Source organism: Balaenoptera ricei, chromosome 15 (assembly GCF_028023285.1).
Source record: "Balaenoptera ricei isolate mBalRic1 chromosome 15, mBalRic1.hap2, whole genome shotgun sequence".
Classification (NCBI taxonomy): domain Eukaryota; kingdom Metazoa; phylum Chordata; class Mammalia; order Artiodactyla; family Balaenopteridae; genus Balaenoptera; species Balaenoptera ricei.
In genome coordinates, this window is record NC_082653.1 from 69,879,224 (window position 1) to 69,902,326 (window position 23,103).

Sequence of the window (23,103 nt, forward strand, 5' to 3'; positions counted from 1 at the left end):
CTACTGAAGCCCGCGTGCCCTAGAGCCCATGCTGCGCAACAAGAGAAGCCCGCGCACCACAGCGAAGAGTAGCCCCCGCTCTCTGCAACTAGAGAAAGCCACGTGCAGCAACAAAGACCCAACACAGCCAAAAATAAATAAACAAATAAATTTATTAAAAACAAAAACAAAAACAAATGAAAGTTTGAAGAGAATAGCACCCCAAAACAAGAACAAATGATTGAGACCAGTGGTTCTCAAACTTGGGCATGCACAGACCCACCAGGGGGTTGGGGGAGGATGTGCTGTCTTAAAATGCCATTTTCCTGGTCTCATCTCAAGAGTTTCTAATTCCATAGGTCTGGAGTGGGACCCTGCATTTTTTTTTTTGAATTTTATTTAATTTATTTTTTTATACAGCAGGTTCTTATTAGTCATCCATTTTATACACATCAGTGTATACATGTCAATCTCAATCTCCCAATTCATCCCACTCCCGCTGCTTTCCCCCCTTGGTGTTCATACATTTGTTCTCTACATCTGTGTCTCAACTTCTGCCCTGCAAACCAGTTCATCTGTACCATTTTTCTATGTTCTACATATATGCGTTAATATATGATATTTGTTTTTCTCTTTCTGACTTCACTCTGTATGACAGTCTCTAGATCCATCCACATCTCTACAAATGACCCAATTTCGTTCCTTTTTATGGCTGAGTAATATTCCATTGTATATATGTGCCACATCTTCTTTATCCATTCGTCTGTCGATGGGCATTTAGGTTGCTTCCATGACCTGGCTATTGTAAATAGTGCTGCAATGAACATTGGGGTGCATGTGTCTTTTTGAATTATAGTTTTCTCTGGGCATATGCCCAGTAGTGGGATTGCTGGGTCGTATGGTAGTTCTATTTTTAGTTTTTTAAGGAACCTCCATACTGTTCTCCATAGTGGCTCTATCAGTTTACATTCCCACCAACAGTGCAAGAAGGTTCCCTTTTCTCCACACCCTCTCCAGTATTTGTTGTTTGTAGATTTTCTGATGATGCCCATTCTAACTGGTGTGAGGTAATAACTCATTGTAGTTTTCATTTGCATTTCTCTAATAATTGTGATGTTGAGCAGCTTTTCATGTGCTTCTTGGCCATCTGTATGTCTTCTTTGGAGAAATGTCTATTTAGGTCTTCTGCCCATTTTTGGACTGGGTTGTTTTTTTTTTAATATTGAGCTGCATGAGCTGTTTATATATTTTGGAGATCAATCCTTTGTCCGTTGATTCGTTTGCAAATATTTTCTCCCATTCTGAGGGTTGTCTTTTCATTTTGTTTATGGTTTCCTTTGCTGTGCAAAAGCTTTTAAGTTTCATTAGGTCCCATTTGTCTATTTTTGTTTTTATTTCCATTACTCTAGGAGGTGGATCAAAAAAGATCTTGTTGTGATTTATGTCAAAGAGTGTTCTTCCTATGTTTTCCTCTAAGAGTTTTATAGTGTCTGGCCTTACATTTAGGTCTCTAATCCATTTTGAGTTTGTTTTTGTGTATGGTGTTAGGGAGTGTTCTAATTTCATTCTTTTACATGCAGCTGTCCAGTTTTCCCAGCACCACGTATTGAAGAGACGGTCTTTTCTCCATTGTATATCCTTGCCTCTTTTGTCATAGACTAGTTGACCATAGGTGCGTGAGACCCTGCATTTTTAACAAGCCCCTCCCTGCCCAGAATTCCATGGCAGGAGGCCTGTAGACCACACTTTGAGAAAAGACTGCTCTGGAGAAAATTAAACTTCAGTTCTTCAAATGACCATTTCTGAGTTTCACAGCAAACAAGTTTGTCACAAATCCAGAAACGTTATGCAATGAGTAACAACAATTGAGTCTTCCTTCCTTCAGCTATCTCATCTTTATTTTCAAAAGAAACAAAGTATTTTCACAGCTTTCCCTTATCTATGCTTCAGAACTCCTGTGGACGTCAAGGACCTTTCTAGAAGACCCATGTGGCAGCCAACAATCAGCAGAGCATTCTGAGCTGCTGGAGCCTCAGCTGCCAGATCACAATCATTTTTTACAAAGACTTTTTCTCCACAGCCCAAAAAGGCAGCATTGTTGCCACACAATGTTATACCCAGAACCACTACAAAGTGACATTTTGGATTTCTGGTTCAAATAGTGATTTAAACCAAGTCATTTAACACTCCCTACCAAATTCCCATTGAAACGAACCAGGAAATTTTTAAAGGAAAAAGAAAAAAACTGTTTCAGTTCTGATCATTGAAGGAGGGGGAAAGGAAGAGCATCAGTGAACCAGAAAATGTGAAGCCTTTTTATAAGATACACTGCACAATGGAAGGCTGCATGATCTTGCTCATGAACCAATACAAGAGAAGGAAAAGCCATTTGGCCAAAAAATGGTGGGATCACCTAGAATGACCTCAAAACACTGCTAGGCTCAGAGCAGCACTAGAGGCAACAAGTATGGTGGCCCACACCCCCAGCCCACACTTGGGTGATGGCACATCAAATAAAACCCAGGCGTTGGCACAGAGAATTCCCATACTGGTCGTCACAGCAGTGCCCCAGTTAACTTGGAGATGCCTACAGGAGTGGCTCACTCATTGGTTTCTGCAGGAAACTGCAACACTGACCTGACTCAAATACCTCCCAGATCCAGAGGAGCACAGCCTGGAGATGAGGTCGAGGTCTCAGCTTCCAGAAGAGGCCAACTCTTAACTCTATGAACAAGTTCTGCAAGCAGCAAGCCAATATATGCCATCCCAGCCCTCACTTGGCACATATGGTGCCAGGCATTGCTGAAGCACCAAACACAGGTAGTCACGCCAGTTAGGGAAGTGGAGCAGGGCCCCAGCTGACTATAAGCTCAAGTAAGCAGCCTCAGAAAGAAAGCTGGCCTAGCAGGGACAGACCTGGCATGAGACCGCCATAGCTTCACCATTACTCCCTCTCAGTCAACAGCCTTGCCACTCCTCAAGCAAAGTACCACCACTGGACTATGTAACTTTCACCTTGTCTTCACTGGCCAGAACCCAAAGATCTGGATAGGGCCCTGGGCACCTCTGACAGCACTCTGAAATCTCCTTCTGTAGGTATAAGTATACGCAGAGAAAAGTACCAAGGCCTATTAAAATATTCACAAGTTCAAAAGAATAGATTCAGAGCAAATATGTCCTCTTTTGAAACAAAATTTTTAAAATAGAAGAGGAAAATTTAGTTTCAAAATCCCAATGTGGTACAGATGGCCAGTGAGCACATGAAAAGATGCTCCACATTGCTAACTGTTAGAGAAATGCAAATCAAAACTACAATGAGGTACCACCACACTGGTCAGAATGGCTATCATTAAAAAGTCTACAAATAACAAATGCCGGAGAGGGTGTGGAGAAAAGGGACCCCTCCTACACTGTTGGTGGGAATGTAAGTTTCCACTATGGAAAACAGAATGGAGGTTCCTTAAAAACTAAAAATAAGAACACTCTGACATAAATCACAGCAAGATCCTTTTTGACCCAGCTCCTAGAGAAATGGAAATAAAAACAAAAATAAACAAATGGGACCTAATGAAACTTAAAAGCTTTTGCACAGCAAAGGAAACCATAAACAAGACCAAAAGACAACCCTCAGAATGGGAGAAAATATTTGCAAATGAAGCAACCGACAGAGGATTAATCTCTAAAATTTACAAGCAGCTCATGCAGCTCAATAACAAAAAAACAAACAACCCAATCCAAAAATGGGCAGAAGACCTAAATAGACATTTCTCCAAAGAAGATATACAGATTGCCAACAAACACATGAAAGAATGCTCAACATCATTAATCATTAGAGAAACTCAAATCAAAACTACAATGAGATATCATCTCACACTGGTCAGAATGGCCATCATCAAAAAATCTAGAAACAATAAATGCTGGAGAGGGTGTGGAGAAAAGCGAACACTCTTGCACTGTTGGTGGGAATGTAAATTGATACAGCCACTATGGAGAACAGTATGGAGGTTCCTTAAAAAACTAAAAATAGAACTACCATACGACCCAGCAATCCCACTACTGGGCATATACCCTGAGAAAACCATAATTCAATAAGAGTCATGTACCAAAATGTTCATTGCAGCTCTATTTACAATAGCCAGGACATGGAAGCAACCTAAGTGTCCATCGTCGGATGAATGGATAAAGAAGATGTGGCACATATATACAATGGAATATTACTCAGCCATAAAAAGAAACGAAACTGAGTTATTTGTAGTGAGGTGGATGGACCTAGAGTCTGTCATACAGAGTGAAGTAAGTCAGAAAGAGAAAAACAAATACAGTATGCTAACACATATATATGGAATCTAAGGAAAAAAAAAAAGGTCATGAAGAACCTAGTGGCAAGACGGGAATAAAGACACAGACCTACTAGAGAATGGACTTGAGGATATGGGAAGGGGGAAGGGTAAGCTGTGACAAAGTGAGAGAGTGGCATGGACATATATACACTACAAAACGTAAAATAGATAGCTAGTGGGAAGCAGCCACATAGCACAGGGAGATCAGCTTGGTGCTTTGTGACCACCTAGAGGGGTGGGAGGGAGGGAGATGCAAGAGGGAAGAGATATGGGAACATATGTATAACTGATTCACTTTGTTATAAAGCAGAAACTAACATACCATTGTAAAGCAATTATACTCCAATAAAGATGTTAAAAAAAAAAACAACTAAAAATAGAGTCATTGTATGATCCAACAATCCCACTCCTGGGCATATATTCCAGACAAAATTATAATTCAAAAAGATATATGCATCCCAATATTCACTGCAGCACTATTTACAATAGGCAAGACATGGAAGCAACATAAGTGTCCATCAACAGATGAATAGATAAAGAAGATGTGGTAAATATAAACAATGGAATATTACTCAGCCATACAAAAGAATGAAATAACGTCACTTGCAGCAACCTGGATGGACCTAGAGATTATCATACTAAGTGAAGAAAGTCAGACAGAGAAAGACAAATATCATATGATATCACCTATATGTGGAATCTAGAATATGATACAAATGAACTTATTTACAAAACAGAAACAGATTCACAGACATAGAAAACAAACTTATGGTTACCACAGGAGAAGGGGGAAGAAGGAATAAATTAGTAGGAGTTTGGGATCAACAGGTACAAACTACTATATATAAAACAGATAAACAACAAGGTCCTACTGTATAGCTCAGGAAACTATATTCAATATCTTATAATAAGCCATAATGGAAAAGAATATGAAAAAGAATATATATGTGTGTATGTGTAACTGAATCACTTTGCTATACATCAGAAATTAACACAACACTGTAAACCAACTATACTTCAATTAAAAATTAATTAATTAATTAATAAGATAAAATAAAATCCCAATGAGGGTGCTTAGCAGGTATGAGTTAGTAACAGCTCAGTGGTCCAGGGGAACCAACTCTGTGCATCTTGTCCCAGCTCCTTGTTCAGTGACCTCACACTGGTAACTTGAAATGAAAAAGATCAAATACAATGCAAACAAATGCAAGTAATACAAATCAGGGTTTTTTTTTGAGAGTCAGTTATATGAGCATAGCACTGAGACAGCCACAAAGAAAATAAAGCCAATATAAAAAGAAAGCAAGAATTAACTTTGGAAAAATCAAAAAGTCCACTGGCAAGATAGTCCTAGTACACTACTATGCTCAGCTGCAAATAAAAACTGCAATGAGGTACAGTTTTATTTGTCAATTATACGTCAGTAAAGCTGGGGGGAAAATAATCTTTCCTGATCGTAGGCAATTTTAAATAATTTCAGTGAAGTAAGTCAGACAGAGAAAGACAAATATCAGGAAAGATTATTTTCCCCCCAGCTTTACTGAAGTATAATTGACAAATAAAACTGTATATATTTAAAGTATACGGTGTGATGATTTGACTTACATATACATTGTGAAATGACTACCACAATCAGGTTAATGAACACATCCATTACCTTTTTTGTTATAGTTGTGAGAATGCTTAAGATCTACTCTCTTAGCAGATGTCAAGTATGTATTATTAACTATAGTCACCATGCTGTACATTAGATCCCCAGAATTTATTCATCTTATAACTGAAGGCTTGTACCCTTTGACTAGCATCTCCCCATTTCCCTGATTCCCCAGTCCCTGGTAACCACCATTCTGCTCTCTGTTTCCATGAGTTTGACTTTTTTTTTTTTTTTTTTTAAGATTTCACATATAAGTGAGATCATATAGTATTTGTCTTTCTCTGTCTGGTTTATTTCACTTAGCATAATGTTCTTCATAATGTCATCCATGTGTTGCAAATGGCAGGATTTCCTGATTTCCTTCTTTCTCACGGCTGAATAATGTTCGTGTGTGTGTGTGTGTGTGTGTGTGTGTGTGTGTGTGTGTATACAACTTCTTTATCTATTCATCCATCGTTGACAGACACTTAGGTTGTTTCTGTATCTTAGCTACTGTGACTATGCTACAATGACCATGGGAGCACAGATATCTCTTTGAAATACTGATTTCACTTCCTTTGGATATATACCCAGAAGTGGGATTGCTGGATCATATGGTAGTTCTATTTTTATTTTTTGAGGAACCTCCATACTGTTTTCCTTAATGGCTGTACCAATTTACACCACCAACAATGTAAAAGGGTTCCAATTACCTGTTGGCCATATGGAAAAGTGTTTTCACTGGATAAATGTCTATTTAAGTCCTTTGACCATTTTTTAATCAGGTTATTTGGTTTTTTTGCTATTGCATTATATGAGTTTACTATTGAATTATATATATATATATTTTGGATATTAACCCCTTAGATATATGGTTTGCAAACGTTTTCTGCCATTCCAATAGAAGCCTTTTCATTTTGTAGACTGTTTCCTTAGCTGTGCTGAAGCTTTTTAGTTTGATATAGCCCCATTTGTTTATTTTGCTTTTGTTGTCAGTGCTTTGAGTGTCATATATATGAAATTATTGCCAAGACCAATATCAAGGAGTTTTTCCCCTATTTTCTTCTAGGACCTTTATGGTTTCAGGTCTTATATTTAAGTCTTTAATCCATTTCAAGTTAACTTTTGTGAGTGGTATAAGGTAGGGGTCCAGTTTCATTCTTTTGCATATGTATATCGATTTTTCCCAACACCAGTTCAAATAGACTATCCTTTCCCTATTGTGTCTTCCTGATGCCCTTGTCAAAGATTAATTGACCATATATGTGTGGGTTTGTTTCTGGGCTCTCTATTCTGTTCCATTGGCCTATGTGTCTGTTTTTAATCCCAGTGTCATACTGCTTTGATTACTGTAGCTTCATAATATAGTTTGAAATCAGGAAGTGTGATGCCTTCAGCTTTGTTCTTACTCAGTATTGCTTTAGCTATTTAGGGGTCTTTTGTGGTCCCATATGAATTTGAGGACTGTTTTTTCTATTTCTGTGAAAAATGCCATTGGAATTTTGATGTGACTATACTGAATCTATAGATTGAGTAGTATGGACATTTTAACAATACTAATTCTTCCAATCCATGAATATGGGATATCTAGGAAAGATTACTTTTAAGTTACAAATCACGACTGTGGAATGTAATATACAAATTGGGGTAGCTCCTTCACACAAAAATTCCCCCAATGGCCTGTGTTATCCCCATCTTAATTTTAGGGAACCATCAATGTCCCCACCTCCCCCAATATGTGGTCCAAATGATCTGACTTCCCTCATCACTGTGACTGCTCCAAGGCTCAGCCCTTTCTATGCTGAAGTGTTTTGGAACATTCATCTTTACCAGAGATGTGGAATTTTTACCTAAGGAAAGTTCAGCAATTAGCATTCAGGATACCAGCCAAGGTCCCCATTTAAAAGCCATTTACCTAAGCCAAAGAAACTTGGTCTTACTGAGATTGAACTTATCAAGACAAAGTGATCCAATAATAATAATAATACTTACTAAACTGGATTGTTTTCAATCAAACATTTTGCTACACAGACCTAAACTTTTTGCATATGGGTTTTTTTTCTGCTTTGTCAGAGCTTTCTTTGTGTCCAATGTTCCATGCTTGAAAACACACTTGATGTTTCCTGTCTGTAACTGGAAAAACAATACAAAGCAGGAAGGCACTTCCCACTCGCCATTTTACTCTGGGGGTTGTTTTTTCCTATGCAAGTTGCTGTGCAATTTCACTAGTCATTCAAGCAAGGCTTCATCAGGCAGGATTTTTAATTTATTTATCACTTTCTCGTAAAGTGTAAGATTTTTTCCTCCCAATTCCCAAAGCCTAAAAGCAGCAGTGCTGTGCGGGTCGTGATGTGTTCACCTTTTCCAGAAATGCTCAGATGAGGAGACAGGATCAAAGGAAAATTTCCAGTTGGGCCTGACAATTTCCATCTCTAACCGTGGACTGATTTCTGGAGGAGTTTCTGCCATCACGACACTCAATGCCAGATGCCACTATCGTGAACTGCCATTCTGCTTCCCAGGGCACAGATATCTGTTTAAAGCATGTACCATAGGAGCCATGGAAATAAACACTCAAGTCCACATCTTCAACGCACTCTGTGGTCTTCCAAGCACTGAGCATTACTGACCTCATCCCTGCTCAACAGAGCTCCCTGGGGGCAGGGACCAGGTCTATCTTAGCATCACCCCTCCCCTAGTACCCAGCTTAGCCCCTGCCTGCCACACAGTAGGCGCTTAGTAAATATACACTGAATGAACGAATGACAAAGTAAATGGCTGTCACTATGACAGAGAAAGGTTTGAAAAAAAGAATTTTCTAGATTTCAAAAGAGATAGCAAGGAAAAAACTCAGTGACACTAAGGCAGAAAAGCAGCCATATAATATAAATACAGATTTGCCTTCCACCATAAAATCCACAATGACTACAATTAAAACGTGATACTGTCTTCCAAAATTCATCTTTCTTTCATGGAAAAAACACAAAAAGTAAACCATCTCTATGACCAGGGGTCAGTAAACTATGGCCTGCTGGTCAAATCCAGTTCACTGCCTATTTTTGTTTAGCCAGCAAGCTAAGAGAGTTTTATTTTTAAATGGCTGCAAGAAATCAAAACACATAAATAATATTTTGTCACATGTAAAGATTATATGAAATTCAGGTTTCAGTGTGCACAAGTCAAGTTTTCTTAGGGCCCGGCCAGGCTGATTTGCTGATGTATTATCTATGGCTGTTTTCACTACAGCAGAGAAGTTGAATTGTTGCATCAGAGACTGTGTGGTCTGCAGAGCTCAAAATACCAGCTGCTCGTTTACAGGAAAAGTTGGCCGACCCGGGGGTCTGTAGCAGTGATGTTCACAGCATTTGGTGCAAACCACGCCAGCAGGCTTTTGAGAATCACTTTGAGAACTGGTGTGTGAGGCTGGTCTGGAGGTGTATTTTCTCTGCCTCGTGTTTGAGAAGCAGCTGCTAAAATGAATGGGGGTGGCTGGCTCGGACAGTATCGTTCAAACGTGGAGGCAGAGCCCAGCGCTGGTGACGCTGGTGACAGAGAAAAGTCAGAAATTATGTTTCTGTTCCGCCTACCCGCTTCCACCCACCCACGTCCCCCCCCCCCCCCGCAAACACATATTATAACGATTGTTTTCTTCCTGATTCCTACTTATAAACATATTTCAGGACAAGATGTAAATAAATACAATTGTCTGTGTCAGGCATCACACACGTTTTCTGGAAAGACTAAATAATAAATATTTTAGGCTTGCAGGCCATATGGTCTCTGCTGTAATTACTCAGCTCCGCCATGTAGCACAAAAGCAGCCAGGGACAACATAAAAATGAATGAACCTGGGTGGGTTCCAATAAACTTTATTTATGGACACTGAAATTCGAATTCACATGATTTTCATATGTCAGGAAATATTATTCTTCTTTTGATTTCTTTTCAACCATTTAAAAATGCAAAAACCATTCTGAGCCTACTGCAGCTGGATTTGGTCCACAGGCTATAGTTTGCTGACCTCTGATCCATGTACAAGTGAAATACGGTTTCCCATGAAACTCCAATCCTTTTTAATCACTTACAAATTCTTCTGACTTTGAAGGGGGATTTCTGCACTTTCCCAACATATATTTCAGACACTGGCTTTCCAGGACTCCATCAGATTATTCCTCTTCAATCCCTTCAGCCACTCTGGGGGCTCATCTTTCTACCCCTCAGTACACTCTCTACCCAGGGATGCAAATTAGTGGTCCAGGAGCCAGTACTATCATCCAATATCGAGGGCTTCCAATGCCTCCAAGATCCAGTGCTGCTGTTTTTTGATTTACAAATTCACACAAGAGATCATTGTTCTGTTGGTTTTTCATTTATACATTCGCTTTGATATACCAATTAAAGTGAAAAAAAAAAGAAATGGGACTTGGAGAGAAGTTTTAATAAACTGATTTTAAATTCTGGTTATCTGCAAATACCTAAGTGCATCTTTGATGAGTAAGATAAACTCTCATCAATCTTTTGAGGATTCTCAATATCGTACATGGGGCAACAACACCGCATGGCCACTGCATGCACCGGAATTTGCATTCTCAGAGAAATTACAGCGGCCAGACCCACGGCTAAGTGGTCTATTTCATTCCTCCGGGGAACGAGATTTTGTGCAACACTGTCATCTCCTTACAAGTGTTTACAAAATCCCCTTGAGCCTTTGCTCGGAGTTTGGATTCACTCCTCTGATTTCACAGTGAGCCAGGGGACTACTGAGTGAGTTTTTCCTGTTTTGTTTTGTTTTTTTTAGCATCTTTATTGAAGGATAATTGCTTTACAATGGTGTATTAGTTTCTGCTTTATAACAAAGTGAATCAGTTATACATATACATATGTTCCCATATCTCTTCCCTCTTGCGTCTCCCTCCCTCCCACCCTCCCTATCCCACCCCTCTAGGTGGTCACAAAGCACCGAACTGATCTCCCAGTGCTATGCGGTTGCTTCCCACTAGCTATCTATTTTTATCTCATTAGATTAGCTGTCTTCTTAAGTTTCTGGGAAGGAATTGCAAATCTACTTAATTGGATTTTAAAAATAAAGGACCCTCTGACACTTTATAAATGAATCGATTTGCTAACACATTCCACAAAGTAATTTAAAAAGCCTTAAAAGAGCATTTACAGAACTCTAAAGGGATAGTATGGGGGAAAAAAAAAAATCTCCATACGTAACACTGAAAAGAAATAGGACATTTATCAGAGGGAAAATGATCAAGTAGAAAGTATTTTGGTAATAGTATGGGCGACATATGTCTCATAGTTCTATACCTTATTTCCCCAAATGATGGAATTTTACCCATATATTTACAGCTGCTCTAAGTAATATTTATTTTTTACTTTAAATAACAATAAAAAACCCTATCAATCTTAACTGAATCTCCGTAATATTATTTGAATTCCAATCAATGACTAAGATGAATTGTTATATTTTAAAATAAACTGAATTGAGTTTATCGTTTTCCTACACCCATAAGCTTATCCCACAGCTTTTTGTTTGGTCAGTTGGCTTTCTCCCCCTCTGGCACATGGAATGGAATCTATTTGCTATGCCTGCTGTAACCATGTGCTAAGTCTAAAAGCTCCACTTAGGACCCCTGTTTATGGCAAAGTCAGAAAGAAAGTTCACGGCCACTAGCACATTGTGCGATTCCCTTCAGTGGTCAGACGTCCCAGTCCCTCCCTCCCAGGCCTGCTCAAGTCATTTACAGTACTTGCTTGTGCCTGCAGGCAGCTAAGTTTGACATCTCAAAGCTTTCTCAAACAGGCAAAAATAGTGAGAAAGAATTCGCAAAGCACTGCAATGCGGACAGTGCATGTGGAGCTGAGACCTCCAGGGGGTGAGGGCTGGAGTACCAGGGAGAGGGTGTCCTGTTCACCGCCAGGCGAGGCAAAAGGCCAGCAGGAGCTGAGAAGCCAGGCAAAAAAGCTAAATTGAGAGTGCCAAAGGCAAAGCCACACAAAGTCAAGGGCTCGGCTCTGACTCAGGGCCGGGGCCGCTGGCGGGGAGGCACTCCGCATCTGAAGACAGGTTGTGCAGGCTTCCTTCCAAAGGCTTCTTCCTACGTCAGCACATTTGGACTTTGAAAAGCATGTTCCCATAGAAAGCAGGTTATAAATGATCATTGCGTTCTCAGTCCCACTTAGAGGGACCCACTTCGCTTACAGCTAAACTAAACGACAGCCCTCGTGGGTAGGCGTCGGCTGAACCCAGGGAACAGTAGTAAAAAACTAGGAGATAACAGTGGTTCTCAACCATGGCTACACTTTACAATCCTGGGGGCTTTCAAAATAATGCAGGTGATTCCGTCTATACGAAATGACCAGAAAAAGCAAATCTATGGAGGCAGAAAGAATACTAGTAGTCAGCCAAGAGTAAGGGTGGGAACAGGGATTAGCCATAAAGGGGTACGAGAGGGATCTTATTGGGTGATGCCACAGTTCTAAAATCAGACTGTGGTGATGGTTACCTGACTCCGTAAATTGGCTAAAAAAAATCATTAAATTGTACACTTAAAATGGGTGAATTTTATGATATATAAAGTTGTTAACAACTCAATGAAGTTGTTAAGAAAAAGAATAACAGCTGGACCCCAACCCGGAACGGCTGAATCAGAACTTTTGGGGGTGGGACCTGGCTTTTTTTTTTTTTAAAGCTCCCCAGGCCACTCCAAAGTGCAGCCAGGGCTGAGAACCCCTGCATTAGAGGGTCAGAGTACCAGTAGCTGTGGGTGGCAGAGTAAGTACCAGGACACGGTAGAGAGAGGGTCCAGCAGTCAATGGTAGGCAGTAGAGAGAGCTTGCCGTGTCCCTGGATAACAGGCCAGAGAGGCCCTCCTTCTAGGTCAAGACCACTCAGGATGTGGTCTGATAGGCATGACTCAAAACTGACTTTACTCTCTTGCCTCCTCGGGCAGAGTAAGCTGAGGGATAAGAAACTAATGGAGAGCAGATTCTAAGTTTCATTTTAGGCAGAGGATAAGGAGACAGAACATGATAGGAGAGTCAGGGCTCTGGAGTCAGACAGACCTGACTTTGAATCCCAGTGCTGTCGCCTGGCAAGCTGCAAACGGGAGGCTCCACTTCCTCCACTGTAAAATGGGAATAATAATAACAATAATACCACCACTTTAGTGGTTATACAGTAACGCCATGTATCCCATTTAACTTATTTCTCTCATAAACCTGGTCCCTGGCACCTAGTGAGGGTTCATGGAGTGTTAGCCCTCCTGAGAATTACAGCAAATAACAACCACCTGCAGATAAATCCAGAGCAGTAAGTCTTATCTAAGAAAATCCCTTCTGCAGTCATCAAGCTATTGTAGCTTCTCCTGGAAGAAGTCATGGCTGAGCCCAGACCACACAAAGACAAAAAGCTATGTCACACTTATACAGCAGCAGCAGGGCAGGCTTGTCAATTAAAACAAAGGGTTGGTTGTGATAATGCTGTGTGGGCTGGAAGCCACCAAAGAGAAGCACAGGCACACAGTACACAGAAACTTAGAGACCAAATATGTGGTGAGTTAGCAAAACCCTTCATCAAAGGATCAACGTCTTAAGCTGCTGAGCCTCACAACAGACGGTAATGAGGCTGTAAAAATGCCAGTACCGGTGGCTCTCAGGTGCATGTTCACAGAGGGGCCAAAGAACTCTCTAGAGAGAAACCACCTGAGAACGGACTTGCTACAAGATATTTTAGGTCTTCATTCATTCAGCCCGTGTTCATGGAGCACTCTCTAAACTTCAAGAACTGGGGAGGAAAAAAAAGGAGAGAAATGAACCACAGTCTTCACCCTTGGGGAGTTGACGGGAAAGACAGAAACGTAAACACGTTTGTTCAGAGTTGTGGGAGCACAGAGAGAGGAGTAATGGATTGCATGGCCGGGAGAGGCTTCACAGGGAAGCCGTCCAAGCAGATCTCAGATAAGACAGAGCATCCAGTGAGCGTGGGGGAAAGCGGTCTGGAGACGGTCCTGCACTAGGGCACAGAGCACGGGGTGAGGGGACCTGGCTGAACCAAAGGCTTTGCCTGCTAAGGAAGTAGGGGGCAATGGGGAGCCGCTGATGGTTTCTCAGCAATGGAGTGGCAAGGCGAAACCCCCAGATTTGAATTTTAGAACGACAACTCTGACAGCAGGGTGCAGAACGGAGGTAGGAAGAACACGTGGAGGGCCTCTGCAGTTATCCAGGAGACGGACAAGAACACAGATTCCCAGCCCTCACAGTCCTATCCTGGCCAAAGACGTGCTGCTATTTTAACAGAAATAGTAGGGCAGAATCACTGACTATCGACTAACGACATGAAAAACACTTTTTAAAGTTCAAGAAAAATTTATAAAATATGGAGCTCTCTCTGGTCAAGAAATAAATCAAACACAGAAACTAAAATTCACGGATCATAACCAACTTAAATCACCAGATTTCCAAAACTAAATTAAATTAAAAATTAAGTAAGACTTTGCATTTATTTCTTCTTTTTTAAAAAAAAAATGAAAGCACTTTCACGTATATTATTTCATTTTCTTATATTACATGTACCTTATGGGGCAATTTTTATTATCCCTATTTCGTGGATGTGGAAACTGAGGCAAACACCCATTAAATAAATTACATAATGAAACAAAAGTCTTTGGACCCTCAGAAGACAGCAGTTTCAAGATCATTAACCAAAGTTGAGTCTCTCTGAATTAATTTTCATGCTAGATGCTGGTCCTAGCTGCACCACAAACTAACCAAATGATCTAAAAACACACTCTTGACCTCCCTGTATCTCACTTTATTTATATTTGCATCAACAATCTCCCACAATTTTTAAAAGACCACAATAAAACAGCAAATGAGAGAATATTTTGAAACCTTCAAAACTGTGCTTTGCAAATAGAGGACTGCATCTCTATAGACAACAATCAATTTTTTTTAAAGGCATATAATACTGAGAATTTGGATAAGTGTGGACCCTCTAGGTTTCTACAAGGAATATGCATCACAGATGTAGCCCAGAAAGTTCCATGATTAGCGTGGTGCACAAAATGAAGGGAAAAAACATTCCCCTGGAAAATTGGGGTGAAGCTGCTTTTGAAGGATGACAGATAGATTCTGGGTGGAGAACACCATCCATCTTCACTTGCCCTTTTCTGAAGGTCAAAGGCAACAGTGTTCCAACACTACAACTTGATGGATGAAAGGATGCTGTGGATGACTCGAAATAAAAAATAGATTTTTGGGGGCTTCCCTGGTGGCGCAGTGGTTGAGAATCTGCCTGCTAATGCGGGGGACACAGGTTCGAGCCCTGGTCTGGGAAGATCCCACATGCCGCAGAGCAACTGGGCCCGTGAGCCACAATTACTGAGCCTGCGCGTCTGGAGCCTGTGCTCCGCAACAGGAGAGGCCGCGATGGTGAGCGGCCCGCGCACCGCGATGAAGAGTGGCCCCCGCTTGCCGCAACTGGGGAGGGCCCTCGCGCAGAGGCGAGGACCCAACACAGCCATAAATAAATAAATAAATAAAAATGTGCATTCCCTTTAAAAAAAAAAAAAAGATTTTTTTCAAATGAGGCTTTTACTCAAAAGGCTTTTACTGAAATGAAATGTTAACTGAGCGGAGCTTGCAGCCCATCACTGAGTTCAACTGCAGATTGCCGTCATGCATACTTTGCCACTAACCTTTCCATGTGGTTAGTCATTGAACAAATATTTGTTGGGTTCCCTTCCATGAGCCATTATGAGTAAGAGATACGGCCCCTGCCTTGACAAGCTCGAGGACTATCGAGGAAAATAAACGATTACCTCCAGTGCAGTGAATGCTCTGGGGGGGAGCACAGGGCACTCTGAGAGGGGTGGTTGTCTGTCATCCTCACCACAGTTAACATTTATTGAGCTTGTACCATGTGCTTAGCACTGTTCCAGGTGCTTTTAAGAATTAATTCCTTAAAGGGACTTCCCTGGTGGTCCAGTGGTTAGGACTCCGAGCTCCCACTGCAGGGGGCACGGGTTCAACCCCTGGTCAGGGAACTAAGATGCCTCATGCCGCACAGCACGGCCAAAAAAAAAGAAAGAATTAATTAATTCCTTAAAAGTACAACAATAACTCTGTGGGGTAAGTAGTATCATCTCCATGTTACAGATGAGGAAACTGAGGAACAGAGAAGTGATTTGCCCAAGGTTTCATAGCTAGGCTCTGAATCTGGGCAATATCATTCCAGAGATCCTGTTCTTAACGTCTGTTTCCAGGTGCTTTACATGTATTAACTCATTTAATCCTCGAGATAATGATGAGATCAATACTATGATTATACACATCTTACAGATGAGAAACCTAGGAACAGAGAAGTTAATTAACTTGCCAATGGTTACAGAGCAATGGGAGGGCATCTAATGCAGACTGAAGATACCAGAAAAGTTTTCTGAAACTAGCAATGGCTTTTGAGGCCTAATAGATGAATTGGAGTTCGAAGCACACGTGTTAGATAGAGAAGAGGACATTAAGGCAGTGAGGACCGAGGTTCAGAGAGAGGGGATGAGAGGAATGGACACAAGGTGATACAGCTGGGGGAGAAGCCACCTTAGCTCAGGTGCAGGGGCCTGCTGAAGTCCGAGGGCAAAGCAGGAGAACCAGAGAAACCTTCCAGTACTCTGGGCCTCACACAGAGTGGGAGGTGGTGGCAGTCCACCTCTGAGGGAGGCAGCGGGAAAGCTGGCACATCCTCCCTGAAGCCACCCAAGGCACAGGTATGCAGAGCCTGCTCAAGGGCAGGGGAAAGCAGAGAAACCTGCAGGACTTTGGGCCATAACATGAGTATCAGGCAGTGGTCCTCAAGCCCAGGGAGGGGCAGGAGAGCTGAGAAAAGCTCTCTTGATGCAGGCACACAAGTCCTACTAAACTTGGGGATAAGCAAGAAAATTGAGCTAGGGTTTCCCTGGTGGCGCAGTGGTTGAGAGTCCGCCTGCCAATGCAGGGGACACGGGTTCGAGCCCTGGTCTGGGAAAATCCCACATGCCGTGGAGCAACTGGGCCCGTGAGCCACAACTACTGAGCCTGCACGCCTGGAGCCTGTGCCCCACAACAAGAGAGGCCGCAATGGTGAGAGGCCCGCACACCGCGATGAAGAGTGGCCCCTGCTCGCCGCAACTAGAGAAAGCCCTCGCATAGAAACGAAGACCCAACACAGCCATAAATAAATAAATAAATAAAAACAAAATAGTCTACTCATCCCTCCATGTTTAAAAAAAAAAAAAAAAGAAAGAAAATTGAGCTAAACAAGCTCTGCCAGAGGGAAAATTTTCATCCCACCTTCAAATAAGTTGAAGTCAGTGGTGAACTGAGTGTATCAAAAGCAACAACAAAGCCTGAAGTCACACAGCAACAGACTAGACTGACTTGAGTCCTCATATGAATGGCCTGACAGAAGAGGCACACACGCTCAGTTTCCACACATATCTGGCATTCAATCAAAACTTACCACAGGAAAGAAAGTATGCATTATCAAGATGGAATACAGTCAACAGAACTAGATCCAAAGATAGCCAAGATGTTGGAATTATCTTGCAGGGACTTTAGAACAACTATGATAAATATATTAAAGGAGCTAGTGGAAAAGATGGACAGAATGCATGAGTAGATGAGGGATTTCAGCAGAGATCTGGAAACTGAAACAAATTATCCAAGCTAAGATACAAAGTATCTGAGATCTATGGGACAATATCAGTCTTTCACATATGTAATTAGAGTGCTTGAGGGAAAAAAGAAAGAACATAGGACAGAAGAAATACTGAACAAACAATGGCTGAGAAGTTTCTGAATTTACTGAACAATATCAAACCACTGATCCAAGCTCAGAGAACTCTAAGCAGGATAAACACAAAGAAAAACACACCTAAAAAGATCAAGGTTGCCAATGTTCATTGCGGCACTATTTACAATAGCCAGGTCATGGAAGCAACCTAAATACCCATCAACAGACAAATGGATAAAGAAGATGTGGTACATACATACAATGGAATATTACTCAGCCATAAAAAGGAATGAAATTGGGTCATTTGTAGAGACGTGGATGGACCTAGAGACTGTCATACAGAGTTAAGTCAGAAAGAGAAAAACAAATATCGTATATTAACACATATATGTGGAATCTAGAAAATGGTACAGATGAACCAGTTTGCAAGGCAGAAATAGAAACAGAGATGTAGAGAACAAACGTATGGACACCAAGGGGGAAGGGGGTGGTGGTGGAATGAATTGGGAGATTGGGATTGACATATATACAATAATATGTATAAAATAGATAACTAATGAAAACCTGGTGTATAGCACAGGGAACTCCACTTCGCTTGCTGTACAGTAGAAACTAACACAACATTGTAAAACAACTATACACCAATAAAAAGTTAAAAGAAAAAAAGAGAGAGAGAGAGAGAAGGGACAAGAGTGAGAGGCTTTCAAATCTAAAAAAAAAAGCACAGCACTTCACATACAGGGAAGCAACAATAAGAATGATGGCTGACTTGTCATTGGAAACACTAGAACCAGATGACAATGGAATAACATCTTTACAGTGGTAAGAGAAAAAACAGTTAACCAACGATTCTACATCAAATGAAAATATTCCTCAAAGATGAAGGCAAAATAGACATTTTTAGAGATACAAAGGTTAAAAAGATTTCATCTTCTGAAGACCTCACTACAGTATTGCGGTGGGGAGGACAGGGGGAGATGGAGAGAACTTAAGCACAGGACATCTCTGCTGATCCAGTTTGGGGTGGGGAAAGCTCTGAGCTCTTCCTTCCCATGCCAACTCCGATTAGTCATGGCTGCCTGCACCCGCAGTCAGAGAGGCACTGTGAGACTGCACCCAAACTCCCTGGGAAAGAGAACCAGACAGACTGATAATGACAGAGTGGCAGAGAGATTCTACCTATGGAGATTTTTGCCCCAGGCTAAATGTCAAACTTAATGTCACACCCTAGTTTCACCCTGCAGGCAGATTAGGCACAGGGAAATGTCAGAGATTTCATCTACTTTCTAGTAAAGTATTAGGATAGTTTAACATAAAGAAGACTGCCAGTTTTCAGCTTTCAGATTTTAACTTCTTATGTCTCTGAGGTCTTGGGAGATAAAGTGAAAGTTTTGGCTACAAGTGTGCTAGGCAACTTAGAGTTAATGATTTCTCAACCTTGGCACCACTGACATTTTAGTCTGGATAACTCCTTCTTGCTGGGGGTGCTGTCCTGGGCATTGTGGAAAGTTAACAGTGGCCCTGGCTCCTACAGCTTAGAAGCCAGTGGCATTGCATCCCCCTTATCCCAGGGGTGACAACCAAGTAACCATTTGGTATACTGCCACATGTCGGGGTGGCGGGGGGCAAAACTGCCCCCAGTTAAGAACCATTTGGTTAATGGAAGGAATCTTCATGGTTGTCAGAAAGGCAAAAAGGTGGCAGTCTTTCTGTGTGAAGATCAATATAATTTATTCATATTAATGGGACGGAAGTTTGAAGGAAGAGGAAGGATGCTCGTCCAATTCTGTAATGACTTAGTAAATAACTCTTTTTTGTTTTATTAGTGCTCTTCCTGTTGATGTAAATTTGGGGGAGTCCTGTGTCCTGGAAAATGAAAGAACATAGAAACTTGCTTTACTTCTTTTCTAAAGACTATTTCTTTAGTCCCTTGAGGCTTTTTATGAATTGGTGACAGTAGTATATTTTTTAACTTCCAAGAACTCTGTATCTTTCTGTTAGTAGTCTTTTTTTTTTTTTTTTTTTTTTTTAGTGGATACAATATCTTTTCTGAGGATTTTTTTTACATACTATTGTCCTGCCTTGGACAACGAATGAACAAATAAAACTGCACTTGCTTTAGTCATCTGTAGAGCTACTTACTACTCAATAAGTCACCTGGGACTTTTTCTGAATGGCTTTCAGTGTCTTCTTTTTTAATTTCCAAAAAATTAAAAAAAAAAATCTCTTCTAACATTTCAGTGGATTTTAATGGGAGAGAAGAAATAAATAACGTGTTCAGCCAATCGTCTTAAACTAAACTGTCTCCTGTAATGTCTTAAGTTCCTCTCCTCAGCAGAGAATTTCCCTCCCATGGATAGTTTCAGGAACCTACTAGTGGAGATGATCGTTCAATCCATTGTGCTGTCACATGTTATTATGACAGTTGTGTCCCTAAGAGTTTATAAAAATTCCCAATTACAAAATCAGTGGATAAAAAGGCAGAGGGGGAGCAGTCGGAATGGAGAATTTTAAACGAGCACAGGAATTTCTAAGGCATTACTGGGCAAATGTGACATTTCATCATATCTGGATATCATTCAAACAGGAAGCTGGTCTTTTCTTATCACCACAAATGCTCTTATTAGTGAGACCATCTCATACATGCATATCTCCTTTTCCACCTACAATTCTGAAAGTAGAACAAAAAAATACGCATAAAATTGTGAGTCCAGGGGCTTCCCTGGTGGCGCAGTGGTTGAGAGTCTGCCTACCAATGCAGGGGACGCGGGTTCGAGCCCTGGTCTGGGAGGATCCCACATGCCGCGGAGCAACTGGGCCCGTGAGCCACAACTACTGAGCCTGTGCGTCTGGAGCCTGTGCTCCGCAACAAGAGACGCCGCAATAGTGAGAGGCCCGCGCACCGCGATGAAGAGTGGCCCCCGCTCGCCGCAACTGGAGAAAGCCCTCGCACGGAAACGAGGACCCAACACAGCCAAAAATAAATAAATAAATAAAATTTAAAAAAAAACCTCTCTCACCTTTAAAAAAAAAAAAAAAAATTTGTGAGTCCAGAAGGTACCCCACCCCACCCCCGGCCCTTGTGGGTGGATGCGGTGGTTTAGGGTGACAGCCTGGACCAAGTTTGCTGGGGCTCAAAGCCCCCTCCACCATCTAAAAGTTGTGGAACTATGAGGTTACTTCACATCTCTGGGCCTCTATTTCCTCATCTGTAAAAATGGAGCTACTGAGTTTCTAACTTGGAGACTTGAAAGGATTGAAAGAGATAATATATGCAAGGTGCTCATTCCTAGAAAGCCCCCCAAATGGTTTCTGTTGTTGTTTTGTCATAGGTAGTTAAGAGTATAGACTCTGGAGACAGACTTACTGGCTCTGTGACCTCAGACCTCAGACAAGGTATTGAATCTCTCTGTGCCTCTGTTTTCTCACCTGTTAAAGGGAATAATACAGTACTAGTTGTGCTGGGTATTAAATGAGCCGGTATACGACTAGCACTTGAAACGGTGCCCGGCATACAGTAAGCATCCAGATAAATGTAAGCTGTCATTATTACAATGATTTTTCTTTTGAAGGATCTTTCTGGCAACCACGTGGAACACGTCTGAGGGAGAAGACATACTGGAGGGCGAGGAGAACATTAAGAGACCCAAATATATGAGATCCAAGTGAAGAAAGAGGGGGGTCTGGCCACCAAGTGAGAAAGCAGTGGGCAAGCAGAGGAGGGGACAGGGAGCTTTTACAGAGGTACAGTGACCAGGACTTGGTGACATGGTGTGGGTAGGAAGCGAGAAGGAATGATCGCCAGGTTTCTATCTTGAGTGACTGGCTGGATAATAAAGCTCTTCACCTAGAGAAGAGATTTGGGAGGATCTGAAGGTCAGGTCAATGGGGGCAGCTCCAGAAATGCTGAGTTTAACGGATCTGTTGAATGTTCAGGTGGAACCGTCCTTTGTGTTTTTTGACGTATGGTTCTGAAGCACAGAAGAGGCATCTGGATGGGAAATTCAGAGCATCCTGTAAAGAGGAGCAGCAAACATGGATTTGGGGCAGTTCACTTGGAATGCAGATCCTGCAGAGAAGATGGAGGCTGAGGACAGAAGACTTGTGAACACAATGGAAGAGGAGCCAAAGCAGGGAACAGAAGAGGAGTCCCCTGGGAGGGCAGAGAAGAAGCTGGGAGTGAGGCAAGGTTGAGTGACTGGGTAAAAATGCAAACAGTGGCAGAGAGGACAGGAAAGTATGAGGAGAACGGTTCCTGGAAGCCAAGAGGCAGGGCGGAGGTGGGAGAGGGAGGGGCTAAAGCTTTCTCAGAAAAACCTGAGCGCAGCTAGCAGCTGAGAAGAAAGAGCCAGCGGAGAGAGTGAGGCTGAAACTGCAGAGCAGACAGAGGAAGACCAGTGTGAAGGAAAGCCCCCGCGAAGGAGGCAGAGGGGAAGCAAGGATGAGCTCGAAGATGATACGCTTGAGCATCAGGGACTGAGAACTGGGGGCAGCACCCAGTTTTCTCTGGACATGAGGAGGCATGTCATCTGAGGAGAGTGGGTGTGTCTGGAGCAGGGTGGAGTAGGTTTGAGAAAAGTAAAAGTCTGGCGAAGGCACTTTGGAAAACGGGAATGGGGAAACTAGGCCAAGGACTGGAATGCGGTATTAAAAGCCCAGCTGAGCTTGGAGGCCATAAACTTTTGGCAGCCCTAACCTGCATAATTGGATGATCTTTCTAGGTCACACCCTGCATCCCAGGTATCAGAGTGAAGATGGCAAGAAGATAAAGGAGTCGGGCTCATATTCTGCAGAACAGGTGAAAAGAAAAGGCCAGCTGGACAGAGTTCTGAAAGTGATGTCATAGAGAGGCTTTACAGACTTAGGTCGGAGGAGGAAGGGGACTTCACCCAGGGCAGGAGGAACTGGATGGGAGAGAAATCTGAGAGTAAGAGACTGTAGTCAGGTGGTGGCCAGAGAATTAGGGCTAAGACTTTTGAAGTGGTTCCTTTTTTTTTTTTTAATCTTTATTTTATATTGGACTGTAGTTGACTTACAATGTTGTGTTAGTTTCAGGTGTACAGCAGTGATTCAGTTATACATATACATATATCTATTATTTTTCAAATTCTTTCCCCATTTGGTTATTACAGAATATTGAGCAGAGTTCCCTGTGCTATACAGTAGGTTCTTGTTGCTTATCTATTTTATTTTTTAAAAAATTTTTTATTTTATTTATTTATTTATTTATTTATGGCTGTGTTGTGTCTTTGTTTCTGTGCGAGGGCTTTCTCTAGTTACGGCAAGCGGGGGCCGCTCTTCAACGCGGTGCACGGGCCTCTCACTATCGCGGCCTCTCTTGTTGCAGAGCACAGGCTCCAGACGCGCAGGCTCAG

At 41.8% G+C, this 23,103-nt stretch overlaps 1 protein-coding gene across 5 annotated transcripts in view; it reads right to left on the bottom strand.

Annotated features, from left to right (window-relative positions):
- ARHGAP17 (Rho GTPase activating protein 17) overlaps positions 1 to 23,103 on the bottom strand; it is a 91,965-nt gene that overhangs the window by 53,949 nt on the left and 14,913 nt on the right. The gene's annotated exons all lie outside the window — the stretch shown is intronic.